We start from the raw sequence: 14,734 nt of genomic DNA, 5'->3' as shown, positions 1-14,734 counted from the left end.
TACGCTTAGAAGTGGTGAAAGAGAAATGGTTCTGTAACGCTTCTAAGCTCTTTGACGTTTTTGACAGTCAGGTATGCCAACATAACGGCAGGGGAACTCTTTCGTGAAACGCACTTTAATGATGTGTTTAATTTTAAGTAAACGCCAGATATTTATTCAAAGAAATATGAAGCGAGTAAGGTAGATTTTACTAAGGCGAAAATTAATTAAAAATGCATAGACATTAGTGTTATAATTTGTTGTTGTTATATCATTGTAAAGTGTGTGTACTGAGATATATTCCTGTAGGACGTTTTATATGTATTTATTTTAGGGCAAATTTTTAAAGGTTACCTACCTGTGTCTATGGAATATAAGGACTAACATTTTCTAATGTGGTTTGAAAAATCAAATGAAAACTTAATTATTATTCAACTTGTCTAAAAAATTAGGAATTTTAAAAACCTATTCACAGTTTATTTTGAGAATACCAGGTCTCTTGCAGCTTCAAGGAAAGGCCTGCGGACCTGAATAGGTAATCGAGACTGTTTAGAAGTAGTTTAATGTAAAAATGAGGCTGTCCCTGCTGTTCTGCAGTGAGTCTGATGTGTATAATCTGGTTGTCCCCTTGACCCATTACCTCCCCTTGGATGTTGCACTCTTCGAGAGCGATCTTAATAATCATTATGGTCGTTAGAGTCCATGCTTTCTGCCTCATGCCCTCGAATCCTCCATGCTGGTTGTAATGACAGTAGTCTCCTGCGAGCGGCTCTCCGTCTGGTCCGATTTCGGGTGGGGTGAGTCGGGAACTCAGAAGCACCATGCATCTGTTGAACCATAGGTGAGAATCAGAGTACAGGTTTCTCCTCCCATGAAGCTCATCGAGCTCTTGGAACAGATACTTGTTCAGATCATGTCGGTTTAGCTGATTCCAGGAACTGAGATCAAGGTTGAGATTGGCATGTCCCTTCTCTCTTATATGTGAGGCGACCTTATCCATCCTCTTCGCAACTTCCAATTCAGTATTTGTCATGGTCTGCTCTCTTACATATGGAAGAACATTGTCACTCAGGGATTTTTCCATGCATACTTGCATCAATCTCATTTCGTAGGTTTGTTTGCGGAATACTCTTCCTTAGATGTTGAGTTCTCGTTCTTTCCTACACAGTTGGACTATATCATCCCTTGAGTGGTTGTAAAAATAATTTTCTTGGTCGTGGATCTTTTTCGCTAACTCCCCTTCGTCTCCTTTTAAGTACCGGGCGAGTACTCTTGGTTCGAACTCGTTCCAGCTCCGAGGCTTTCGCTGCCCATACAAGTTTTGGAACGCGCACTGATCGTAAGGTCGGAACCACTCTTCTCTCGGGGGGGAGCAGGCCGTGTCCTTGAGTAGTTCTTTTTCGTCAATTTCCAAGCTCATGTCATGGTTCTTCTCTAATTTTAAGTTGCCCCAAGCAGATAGTGGGAGGGTCTTTGATTCGTTGATTGTGAGAGCTCGTTCGTCTTTGAGGCACTCCGCGAGTACTGGGTGTAAGTCTCCTAAACATCTATGATGGGGGTAATGGCCCTTTTTTCTGAAGTAATTCATGAAATAAGTCTTCCTAAACATCCAGAGGACTTTTCGCGCGATTTGGTCATCAACGGAGATAGGTTTCTTTGAGTTGATTCTCAGCTTTTCTATTCCCTCCGTGGGATGCAGTACGGGATGCCCATAGTTCTTGTTTAGGTTGGAGAAGTAAAGCGAGATAGGAACTGCTGTATCTCCTTCTCCATGAGTAAGTCATCAGACACAGCGTGAAAATCGCCAAGAGTTTGTTCTACGTTAGTAATCTGACTCTTTATAAGAAGCTTTTCACGGGATCAAGACCGAAGAGTCAACAGTACAAGACAAGAAGCTTATATCTAATACACTACAAATCCTTTTGTACCGATTCCCGGTTTTTGTTGGACGCCTTTTAATAATTTATTTAAGAGAAGGCAGGATCAATAGCGTTTAGCGTGTAGTTTTATACATATATGACATATGACATGACATTAAGTAAAATTATTATTAAAAATATTATGTATTGTTGTAGCGTAGCGTAAGTAGTAAGTGATTTTAAGCGTAGCTGAAAGATTTTATACATTGGTAATTTAGAACAGAAACTTCATATTTTCATTTTTTTTATTGATTGCAAAAACGGTTAAATATAAATGTGAGTTAGTAGTGGTGAATGAAAAATAGAGAAAAACACGTTTTTTGTACGTTATGTGTTAGCATATTTAAAGAAGCTTTTGTTCTATTTATGCTAAACCTAGTCAAGAAATGCATTATTTTTATAACGAGTAAATTCAAAATTTCACTTGCACCTTTAGTAATTCATAAATCATCAGATAGGTATATAAAGTATGTACAATTTTATATTTTCTTTAAAAACAAAACCAAACGTATATTTTATTTATAAGTTACTATAAGTTACAGTTCAAATTTATAAGTACATTCATGAGTCAATATATTGCAATATTTATTTATTTAGCGTAGTGGATAGAATCCTTGCTTTTACATACATAATGGTAATGTTTAATTTATTGATGCTTTATTATAATGACAAATGTACTAAGTACCTTCACACAATAACACAGACACAATATACATACATACAGTAGGGAAACTTCATACAAAACGTTCGAAATGGCTCACGCACACAAGCAAGCGTGTCTAAGGGTATTCTTATATCTGTCAATTGTCATAATACCCTTACGATTCTCGTAAACACATACTTGCACAAGAAATCTCTTGTGTATGAGAGCCATTTCAAACATGTTCTTTTCGAGTTTCTACCATGCGTGCGACGCTCCAGCCCAAGTTGCTTATTGCATTACGAGGGGTAACATTCTGCAATTTGGCGACTTCTATTGTGGTCTCATGTCCTTCTGGGTTACCCTCCTCGCAATGAGCATAATTGGCGACAAATTGAGATCGTCTTTACAATTGATAGGAGCTATCATCGTAGCTTTATTGACTACCTGGAACATGCATTCGTTTGTCTCGTTCTTACTTCCCGTTGCGGTGGGCGTGTTTGTATTGTTCCTATCGTGGTATATAGACTATAAGAAAATCAAGTGTATGAGGTATCCCAGGTCGTATTACACCAAATATCTGCCGTGTGGTGTTGTTTTAGTGACTATAGGTCTGATTTGTTACGCGTTTCTACAGACTGAACAAAATTATAAAATAGTGCATTCTCTATGGCACGCGATTATAGCTGTCAGTGTCGTATTTTTGTTGCCAGACGCGAAAAGAACTGATATCAATCTGTAGTGTATTAGATATAATAGACTACAGGCCCGTGTTGAAAAAATTATGGGTCATTTGACCCACCAGGTGACCTATCTAGAACGATATAAGAGCATAAAATAATAAGATTCAGCACTATGGCGTCACTTGTAAGCTGTCCACCTGAGTGCAGATGAGAATTCGAAGGTTCAGGTAGAGATTTTCTCCCCTTGTCTCCATGATTTTTGTACGGCGTTGCGGAATAATTGATTAAAAGTAGTATAGAAATAGTATGACACAGATGCCGTACAAAATCAAATGACCAAATTTACCCCGGCAACTGTCGAAAAATAAAAATAAATTCCGACTTTGTGGACCACCATTTTTGTACGGCATCTGTGTCATACTATTTCTATACTGCTTTTAAGCCATTATTCCGCAACGCCGTACAAAAATCATGGAGACAAGGGGAGAAAATCTCTACCTGAACTTTCGAATTCTCATCTGCACTCAGGTGGACAGCTTACGAGTGACGTCATAGTGCTGAATCTTATTATTTTATGCTCTTATATCATTCTAGATAGGTCAGGTGGTGGGTCAAATGACCCATAATTTTTTCAACATGGGCCTGTAGTCTATAAGCTTCTTGTCTTGTACTGTTGACTCTTCCGTCTTGATCCCGTGAAAAGCTTCTAGATTATTGTGTACCTCCGGATCATGCAGACGGGATGCCGTGAGCTTTCTTCCAACGGATACAGACATGGCAAGCGTACAAACTTGGATGCTCTCTGTGAGATTTGTTTTACTTAGTCGCGCTCCCACCTGTTCCTGTATCATTTTTGATTGGTAGCTCATATGTTGAAGATTTATCGATATGGGTGTGTTCAATATGAGATATGTACAGTCGGAGCAGTTGAGAGGGACTGCATAGGTATCTGCAATTCTCATGTCCCGATTAGCTCTTTCAATTATATAATTCTGCACGTATAGAAAGATTTCCTGAAAAAATAGATTATAGTCCTCGTTCCCTCTGAGTGCTTTTCCTAGTAAGTTTGTGTTGATTGTTACATGAGTGGCGAGATTCTCCATGAGAGAAAATAACGCTGACCTTTTTTGCGACGAGGCTTTGAACCTATGTTCATAACTCCCACCATAGTTTCTCCCACACCAATCAGAGAGAGGTGTCTGACTAAACTCAGGTGGCAAATATTTCAATTTATCTTGGATCATCTTATTGATGAGAGATCATCTCCTATGAGAGAGCTAGAAGGGTCCATTCTCTCTAGGTATGTCAATATGTAGTACAATTTCATTACTGATTTAATTTGAGGATTGGGATTGATAACGGTCAGTTTAGGTCTAATCATCTTTTCAGGAGTGGAAGATCCAAGATAGGGCTCAAAAGGACCTCTTGAGCGTAAAGCATTTTTCCCCTCCATTTTGAGTTTGTATGATGTTTTTACTATGATACAGTCTTTCTTCAAAGTTTTGTCTATGTCATCATAATCCTCTATTTTGACCTGCTCGCAGGGAACTGGGCTTGTTATCCCGGTTATTGGAAATCCCCACGTTACTTCCCGCAGCCACTGGGCGGCTTTGAAAGTGCAAGGGATTGACGATAGAGCCTTCTCTAAGAGGTGAGTTCCTATCACCGGCAGCTCAGACCTTTTTAGTCTTCTTTTGAGAACCTCTATGGCCTCAGCATCCTTGAATTTCCCAAGAGAAAAGATGGTCTCTGTTCTGGTGGGGTCCTCATTGATCATTCTATTAATAGTTTGGAGGTTCGAGAAGCTTCCAATAAGTTGTAGTTGAACTCCTTCGTTAGAATTCCTCAGAATTTCGTGTGCTAAGTTAGCAACATAGGGTCGCATCGTGGTTAAAATGTTGCAAAGGGACTCCAAATCTGACCGGTCTGCACCCAGCAATCGGATGACTTTTGGGTTGGTGACATAATTCGGGAGAAACTCTTCAATCAGCTCTCTAGCCTTTCGTTCGAAATTCGGCATTCCTAGGATGTTTAAACTATATATATCTTCGACTAGCTTTACTGGATCATAATTGGTTTTCGTTACACAGGGAATTAAATGCAAGATGCAGTTATATATCTTAGGGCTGGTTCTCTTGATGACTCCTAGGATTCTTAGCCAAATTGTGAGAGGGTCTGGGCAGCCTCTTTGGCAGTGTTGGTACATGTTTGAGAGGGGGAGTCCTCCTAGCACGGATGGGATGTACCTAGGATGATAACCTAGTTTCTAGAATTAATACATTCTTTATTTTAACCTTAGATTAAGGATTGGTCTCCGCGCGCGCTACGACTACAGTCAAACCTGGATAAGCGAGAGTTCAAGGGAGCACAATCTCATTCTCGCTTATAGAGGTTTCTCACTAACCCGAGTTTCTCGCTAATGCAGGTACATGGGTAGCGTTTCTCTCTTATAGAGGTACGCAGCAATAACAAGTCAAAAATTCATGCCCTATGTAATTTTATTTTATTTAGGACTAATTTACACTTAAAAAAATCCGTCAATTTCCTTTGGGTTTCCGTTTTAGTATTTTGAATGTTTTTCTCTAACTCATACATTTTGTCGAATATTGCTTGATCAACAACCGCCGCGTATTCAAAGTACTGATCGACCGTCTCCAACGCATTTAAAGCTAGCTTCATTGGAATGACCTTTATTTCTGTTTCCGGAATCTGTGCCTCGTCTTCACTGTCATTTCCAGTAATACAGGTGTTCACACAATTCTTCACGATATCGTCGTCGGTTTGTTCTCCAGCGGTAGTTACATCGTCGTCAATTTGAACGAAATCTTCGAAGCTCGGCATTAACTTATTGGATTCGAGAGACACGAGCTTATTCCATTCCTCGTTGCTAGGTCCAACTTCAACATCATTTTCCTCTGGTAGGTCTTGCTCACCTGTACTTTTCCAAAACCCAGCTTTCTTGAAGCAGTTTTTGACAGTCACGTCACTGACTAAGTGCTGACTATGTGCACTCCTGCTATTCTAGCAAATTTCATTGCTAGAAGTATGTTAATTTCAGGGCTACTGTTTTCTTCCAGCCTCGTTAGAATATGTTCAACGACTTCTCTGCGATAAAAGCGTTTAAAATTGTGAATGATGCCTTGATCTAATTGTTGAAGTTTACTAGTGGTGTTAGCAGGTAAAAACATTACTTTTACGTTTGCAAGTGTTGGTAAGTCCGTATGGGCAGCACAGTTGTCAATGAATAGCAGATTTTTTTTCGGTTTATCTTTATTTGTTTGTCAATTTTTTTCAATCAATCAACGGGTAGAGTCTTGACACCTTTAACACATCTTGGTCGCTTTGATTTCCCGATGGTGAGAAGTGGGAGTCTGTCCATGTTTACACACTGGAGAAGTGTAAGGCGTTCCTTGCTTTGTTTTCCTCCATGGCATTTTTCGCCTTTAAACGTAAATGTTTTATCCGGAAGGCACTTGAAAAATAAATCAGTTTCATCCGCGTTGTAAATATCGTCTGGTTCATACCCTTCTAAAAGATTTAGCAGATCTTCAGTCCAGTGGTTGCACACAACTTGGTCCACAGATTTATTTTCCCCAGCTGCTTTTTTGAAAGCTATATCATGACGCCTTTTTAAACCCTCTAAACAGCCGTTGCTGGCAGAAAAGTTCTGGATTCCCAGTTTTATAGCAGACTCGTTTTATATTTTTTAAATTCTCTACGGTAAGTATCATATGAAATCTGTACCTGTGGATTTTGCTCTTTAAACAAATCATATACTTTATGTCAAACAAGTCTTCAGGCAAGTAAATTGATGTTTTTTTCATACTGTAATGACTTGATCTTCCCTTGAATGATTGCAAGTGACTTAATTTTAAGTTTTACTTCACCTTTAAGCTTTTTAGGCCGATTGGTGTGCTTTTCCCTCTTGTCAACGGGGCTTACACCATTGTATTTTAACGATTTTTGTAAATATTCCAATTTTCCTTTGCTTATGCCATGAATTGAACAAAATGCTTTAAAACAAACTGGTATTTCTCGAACTTGATTTTCTCTTGTGACTCTTACAATGTATGCAAATGAAGCATCATGCAGTTTGGCCAAATTTTCATCTTTCCTAGGCCTTCGTTGCTTTACCAATTTTACAGATATAAGACCAGTCAGATAGCTGTTTTGTTCATTGACTGATTGTAGAGAAGATAGCAAATAAATCTGAAAAATTAATAACTACCACCTTTACTGGTTAGGAAAACGAGGTTGATTGGTTATGAAACACTAAAAATACTACAATATATCATAAAGCACCCAATCATCGACACTTTAAGGGGTTCTTACAGCGTTTTTATTAATATTTAGTTTCTTGTTAGTATTTTATGATTCTTTGTTGCTTTAGCAGACAATTTGGGTATCTTTGCATAATATTTTGTATTAAAAATAAGTAAAGTATTTAAAAATAAAGAGATATTTCAAAATAAAAAAATGTTATTTTCGGTCCAGTCTTCGACTGCAGAAATCCATTTATCGACACCCGGTAATCAACATGTTCCAATGACCGACATCTCAGTCAACAGTTCTATTAATCGTCATCCAATGATCAACAGTTCATGCAGGTAAAAAGTTAAATAAAAAAAATAATCATAAGAATAAAAACTGTATTTTATTATTAATCAACTTATAGGCCTGAGTCTTTTCAAGTCTCAATCAGTCTTTTATTACTGTTTTAAATTATCATAAAATAAAAAACAATGGCACTACAATAATTACTTATTCTCTCTATACTATAATTATTCTTCGATATAAATGATTTACTTAAGCTAGGTACTTTTACTTTCTTAGAGGTTCAGAGTCCTTGTATCGTTTTACATAATCAGTCAAACATTTTTTTTACTTGGCAAATATTAAGTTACATTATATTTTTTTAATTATTGTGTATGGACACTTTTGATCACAGATAGGAGACTATTAGTACAAAAGTCATTACACTTTAACGAGATCTTGCCGAATGGCACGTAAAACTAGAATAACATTTTATTAACGGTAGTATTTGGCTTAATATAATTATCATGAAGTAAAAAAAAAAAAAAACAATGCCCCTACAATCATTATCATTATCTCTCTAACTTAACTATAATTATTATTATTCTTCGACATAAATCCTTTACTTAGGTTAGATCTTTTATTTTTTTAGAGATCCAGAGTCCTTGTACAATTTTACATAAGCAGTCAATCTATTAAGATAACGTAACAATATGATAGGGAAAGTCGTATTCGTTGTCGTTGAAAGTGCCGTTATAATATTTTGGGTATTAGTTGAAGCGCAGGCAGTTGAAGTTGTCACGGTCGAATCGGGATTGGGAGTTGAAGCACACAATGTGAGAGTTGCTGCCGTTATAATATTTTGGGTATAAGTTGGAGCGCAGGCAGTTGAAGTTGTCGCAGTCGAATTGGGATTGGGAGTTGAAGTATGCAATGTGGGAGCTGTTGCCGTTATCACATTTTGGGTATTAGTTAGAGCGCAGGCAGTTGAAGTTGTCGCAGTCGAAACTGGATTCTGAGTTGACGCGCACAAGGTGGAAGCTTTTCTATCTTGGCTTTTGGTTAAGGCGGAGATATCAGTGGAAATATTTGCAGCCGGATCTAAGTTAAGAATCGGATTATTAATTGAAGCGCAGTTCATTATAGCTAGCGCAGTCGTACCCGGTTTGTTGGTTAAAACGCAAGATTTGGGAGCTTTTGCAGTTAGATCAAGTGTTTTTAACTTTTTCCTGGTTTCTTTGTTTCGACCAATGTAGGGTTAGATGTGACCTATGGTCATCCAAGAAGAATAGAACGGGTTTCTTGATATTTTGCGCCACCAACCAAGGATTGAACTTATTTGCGATATATTCGAAAAAGGCGGGTCCGGTCATCCAGCCACTTGCTGTGCGTCCAATTGACCATTCTTTTGGAAACGGAGATGAAATTGCAGATGGAACTCTCTCATAGGCATACACTACCATGGTGGGTGCCAATTGTCCAGCTGCATTCCCGGTAATCAACACTGTCAAATTGTCCTTATCGTCTCCAGATGATTGGTAGACATGTTTGTCTCCTTTTCTTGCAAGAACTTTCCCAGCTTTAGGGGACAAACAGAAGGCGCTCTCGTCCGTATTAAAAATTCTTTGAGGGTCTTCCGAAGCTTCTTTTAGATCGTTTTCTTGTATATATGATTCAACTTCTTTAAACCATTTTTTTATATTTTCTTCCGTTACTGCATCTCGCGCCGTTGTTAAATTTTGTGCTTGAATTGAAAAAAACTTGTTAAGATTGAATCTCACTACTGTAGGGCAGTAGTGAGATTCAATCTTAACAAGTTTATCCAAGAAAGAAATCACAGACATTTCTTTATCACCTGCCAGATTGTTATTATTAGCTTCAGTTGTGCTATTATTAGCTCAAGCTGTCTTTTTCCAATACCTATTGTTGACATAAACATTTCTTTGCAGACATGGAACTTAACTGAGCTATCATCTGTTTGTAAAAGCAAAAAATATTTCATAGAAATATTCTTCTTTGTCTCTTCGTGCACAGACTTCCTTCTATATTGTGGTTCATTCGTTAAAACAAGGCTACGCACAAAAGCTTTCCTAGCTTCCCAAGATTGCAGCTTTCAGTAGTCATTAAATATTGCTTCTCTTTGAGACTCAGTTATATCATCACAAGTGAAAAACTGCTTAGGTCTTCCTTGTTTCATGATTATTTCATGATTTGCTGCCGAAAACTTTAGTTAATTTTAGATCATAGGTTTTTCGGAGAAAACGTGCATTTTTCAAAATTTAATTTTGACATAGAACTTATTGCAAATTAATTCAGATGACATAGCACGTATTGCATCCTGACTAAGTATATTTGTTTTAGATATAATGGATCGTTAAGCAAAATGAGTCCTCCACTATATTAGACGAGAATACTGGGGAATTTCGCAATGTTGACTACATGAGATCTCCAACTAGCACAAATTCGTCCGTTGGTTTAGATTTTTCCAAATCTGTGTCGGACTATATTTCCAGTGATGATGACAGTGATATCACATTTTGTGAAGAATTATGAAATACTAGAGGTCCGCCCCGGCTTCGCCCGTGCTTCATATTTTGCAATAAAAGGTAGCCTATGTCCTTTCTCGGGTATCAAAATATCTCCATACCAAATTTCATGCAAATTGGTTCAGTAGTTTAGGCGTGATTGAGTAACAGACAGACAGACAGAGTTACTTTCGCATTTATAATATAAGTACGGATGTGAGGAAATACTAGATCCTGCCACAAAAAGACATAATAGTTTCCTATATCTGCCTTTGAATTGTTTTGTGTTGGGATTATCATTGAAGTCACCGTGCATTCTGATTGCACCAAACAATAATTCAATAGCTGGGTCCACACCGGCCGATCCACCGCGATCCGATCGCGCGCGGCAGGCGCGCGATCCAAAGATGCGGGCGGTGTGGACGTGCCGCGCGCGATCCATGCACGCGTTTTGCCGCGCGCGATCCCTACCTCGTGCGATCCGTTAGCGGGCGGTTTTTGTACCCGCTTCAAAGGTGCCTCAGTTGCGTGATGCGCGCGGTGTGGACGGTTGTGATGGATCGCGCGATCCACCTCACCATGGACATCTCAGAAAGTCGAATATCTCAAATTGATTAGCATGCATTCTTGCAAAATTGTGTTCAACTTCATCTGAAACTAAATCTGCGTACAGCTGAGTCCCAGATGCCAATCGATTTTTATAAAATTGTTTCACCCAAAACCGTCGATTTCTTTTATTTTTATTTTTTGCGCAAACATTTCAGTATAATAAAAGTTACTGCTGCAACGGCAAGACGCCGCCGTTGTACGTGTGACTCCATATCGTACAAGAGTTAGACTGGCTGAATCACGGATCGCCTTAGGATCACTTGGAGCGCATATTTTGGATCGCAAGTTTTTAAAGTGGATCGGCCTAACATGATCCATGATCCATGCTCCGCGATCCTGGATCGCGGATCGCGGGATCACTGGATCGGCCGGTGTGGACCCAGCTAATGTGATCTTGTGTAAACATGTAGCTTGCAATGAATTTTAATAAACCTTCATCAAGGAATTTCGTTATTTATGTTTGAGACTTTCAATGCACACTAATATTCCTGAAAATCCAGTATTGGCTAGTGTACTTAAAACCGGTTTAAAACATTTAAAGATGATTTCCCTTTGTTGATTATGATCTTTAAAAGAACGTTTTCTAGATGTTTTCACATGTTAATTTAAAATATATTGGTAATCCTGTTCTAAATAAATTAATATTTTATTCGATAACCTAAAATTTCCATTGCAGAAATATTTGAAGGATGTCCATCGAAAGTAATTGATAAAATACGTACGGCATTTAGATGTTCATAGCGATATTAATTTCGCTTTTTGGGATCCTGTTAAGCCGAGGAAAGTAACCTACAGGTAATTTCCAGTGCTCAGTTAAGCACACCAATAGAAACACATATGCTTCTGATGCCAATACAGAAGTGTCGTTTTCCCCATTGCCCATATCAACATAACCATGATTTTGGTTACTATCCCACAAACTTTGTTGGCGTATAAACATTTCATCAGATGCGAATTATCAATTAGAGTAAACGTGGTGCGATAACGTTCCATGGTTAATAGAATTCACTGCTCTGATGGATGATTTTGTCGATGAAAAAATGGACGTCGTGTGCGGTACGTATTCAGCACATAATCATTATTTTCGAAATAAAACTACACAATTTGTAAGCGTTGATCAGGCGTGAGTCTATTCATCATGAATTGCCCTTTATATAATATTATCATTATCAACCGTTATTCATTATTAACCGTTCTTTCTTTAAAGATTTGATGATACTTTGTTACGTTTTAATTATTCTACCATGTTTAATTTGTAACATATTTTTCCTGTGAAGCTCCTTTTAAAGCTTTATCTTTCTAGGTGTGTCTTAAATACAGTCTATTTCTGGAAAATCGTCTATTGGTAGATTTCCAATTTCCATTCAAAGTGTATACTATATATAGTATATATTATAGTATATCGTCAACTGAAAATGCAGTTACAACATTTTTGTTCAAATTGTCCTTCAGTGAGTTTAGTGATGAAGTTAGAATTTATGTCCTGTGGTGTTGATGACAAAAATAACGCGTTTTGAGGTACAGCTCCCGTATGCTTAAATCACTTTTTGTAATGTACATGTCACTTTCATTGAAACGAATACGCTTTCCTGCTTTCCACCAGCTTTCTTCTCGACTAAGTCGTAGTTATTATAGTAGCCCAACGGTCATATATCACAGGATCAGCCGTAATCCGTTGCAAGATAATACAATGACTAAATAAAGAAACACAGACAAATCGCACATATTGAGCTATCCCTAAAGTATGTCATATCATATAGAAGTATGTCATAAAGTTCTGGAAAAATGAAAAAAAAATCTACCATAGCCCACTGCTGGGAAAACTGGTGTCCGTCACAGCGGACCTTGCCAATTACTGTGAAATTAATGGTCAGATTTCTATTATGTTGTCTGAGGAAAATAAAAACCACAGTTATTTTTGTTTTTTTTTACTAAAGAAAAATACAGAAATGAACATTTTAGAACTAATTAATACCGAAGTACAGTTTGTTTTGTATGAAAATTTAAAAAAACAATTCAAGTTTATTTTGTATGAATATTAAAAAAAAAGTCTCTAAATTCTTCGTCTGTTAGTTGAATTGACTTGCCGGTTTGTTGAACTGAATATATACATATAAGTTTGTCTGCTCTACGATACTAGTTTCATTAACATCCCATAATCTGTATCCCCCGGTGCATATCCAACCATTTTCAATTTCACACCAAGAGGGTCTAACTTGATTCGGAGTTTTTGGGGAATATGGGCATATGCAGATGACCCAAATATTTTAAAATTAGACACATTTGGACGTCTTCCTTCCCACATTTCAAATGATGTAACATTAAGGGAAGCAGTGTCACTACGATTACTGACATATACCGCATATATCAGGTCCTCGCCCCAAAGCTCCTTAGTAAGATGTGAATCTAACAATAATGCACGCGCCTTTTTAGTCAGAGTACTATTCATTCTTTCAGCTACTCCGTTCATTTCGGGATTATATGCAGCAGTATACTGCAATCAGCAATACTATGCCCTTTTCATCACAAAAGGATTTAAAATATCTAGAAATGTACTCACCACCTCATTATCTGACTTTAACTTCAATATACCATGACCAAAATGATTACTAGCATAATTCTAATAAGTCTTGAAATATTCAAAAACTTCAGACTTGTCTCTTAATAAGTAAACTGTGATGAAGTGGGTAAAATCGTCTATGAAAGTAACAAGATGTTTATACCCGACCCACGTAGAAGGGCTAACAGAACAAACATCGGTATGTACTAGTTCTAAAGGTTTCCTAGCTTAGCAAGTATGCATTCAAGCAGTTAAACCATCAACCATATTTTTATTTACTAAAGTTTTCAAACTACTATAACTTAAGCGAGAAAATCGTTTATATGCCAAATTTCTACTGAATTATCATTGGTGTCTGATTTTGCACCATAATAACAATAATTAAATATTACTTTAAATTCTACAAAATAAAGGGACCCCAGTCTAAGCCCAACCATAAGTAATGCATTGGTTCGTGAGAAAACTTTAACTCCCCCTTTATTGAAGATGATCTTTATACCATGCTTTTCCAATTTGGAAACATAATTTTTTTTTCTTAATTGTGGTACATAATACACATCATTTAATATAATATCAACCTTAAAATCACTTAGATAACATTTTATCCTCCACCAACAGCCTCTAAAATCTAAATCAACGCCATTTTTGGCAGCTGAAATTGGCCGTAGATAGAGAACCAAAAAGGATCCAACCCACAAAATGTTACTTTTGAGTTATTGAAGATTGAAGTTTAAACTGTGTTTGCTCATATAAAGACTTGCTTGCGTTTATTGCTTCTTCAGAAAAAATGTGTTTGTCAATGTATATTTTATTCTTACAAATAATTTTTTTTTTAATATAGTTTTATTTTTTGAGATATTCAGCTAAATGTGTGTTAGGATCCTTTTTGATAAAACCTATTTTCAATTATGGTACGCGCATTTTCATTTCGCTAAAAGGATTCAAAGTAGCTAATTGTTATTAAACCCTTAAAATTTGTTCATTTCATTAATAAAACAACTAACTTTCTAATTTTTTTTTTATTTTTTATATAAAACATTGTATTCTATCCACATTCTGTCATGAAGACTTGGATTGCCCCTTAAGGATTTATAGAAATCCAGGCTGTCTTCTGGTATATAGTCAAAAAAATTGACTGCAAATCGTCTTATTTGGCTTGTGGTATTTGTTTACCATTTGGCCATAGTAACTGTAAATCGTTACTAGATATGTCCAAAGATTTTCCTTTGATCTTTTTCTCTATATTTAATTCCTGAAACTCTTGAGTTTTGTATTTTCATATAGAC

The sequence above is a fragment of the Colias philodice genome, chromosome 18, assembly GCF_061535455.1.
Source record: "Colias philodice isolate Cphi_HAF_F1 chromosome 18, ilColPhil1 Martin Lab GWU primary, whole genome shotgun sequence".
In the NCBI taxonomy this organism is placed as follows: Eukaryota; Metazoa; Arthropoda; class Insecta; order Lepidoptera; family Pieridae; genus Colias; species Colias philodice.
The sequence above is the reverse complement of the archived record's forward strand: the minus strand, read 5'-3'. Positions refer to the sequence as shown.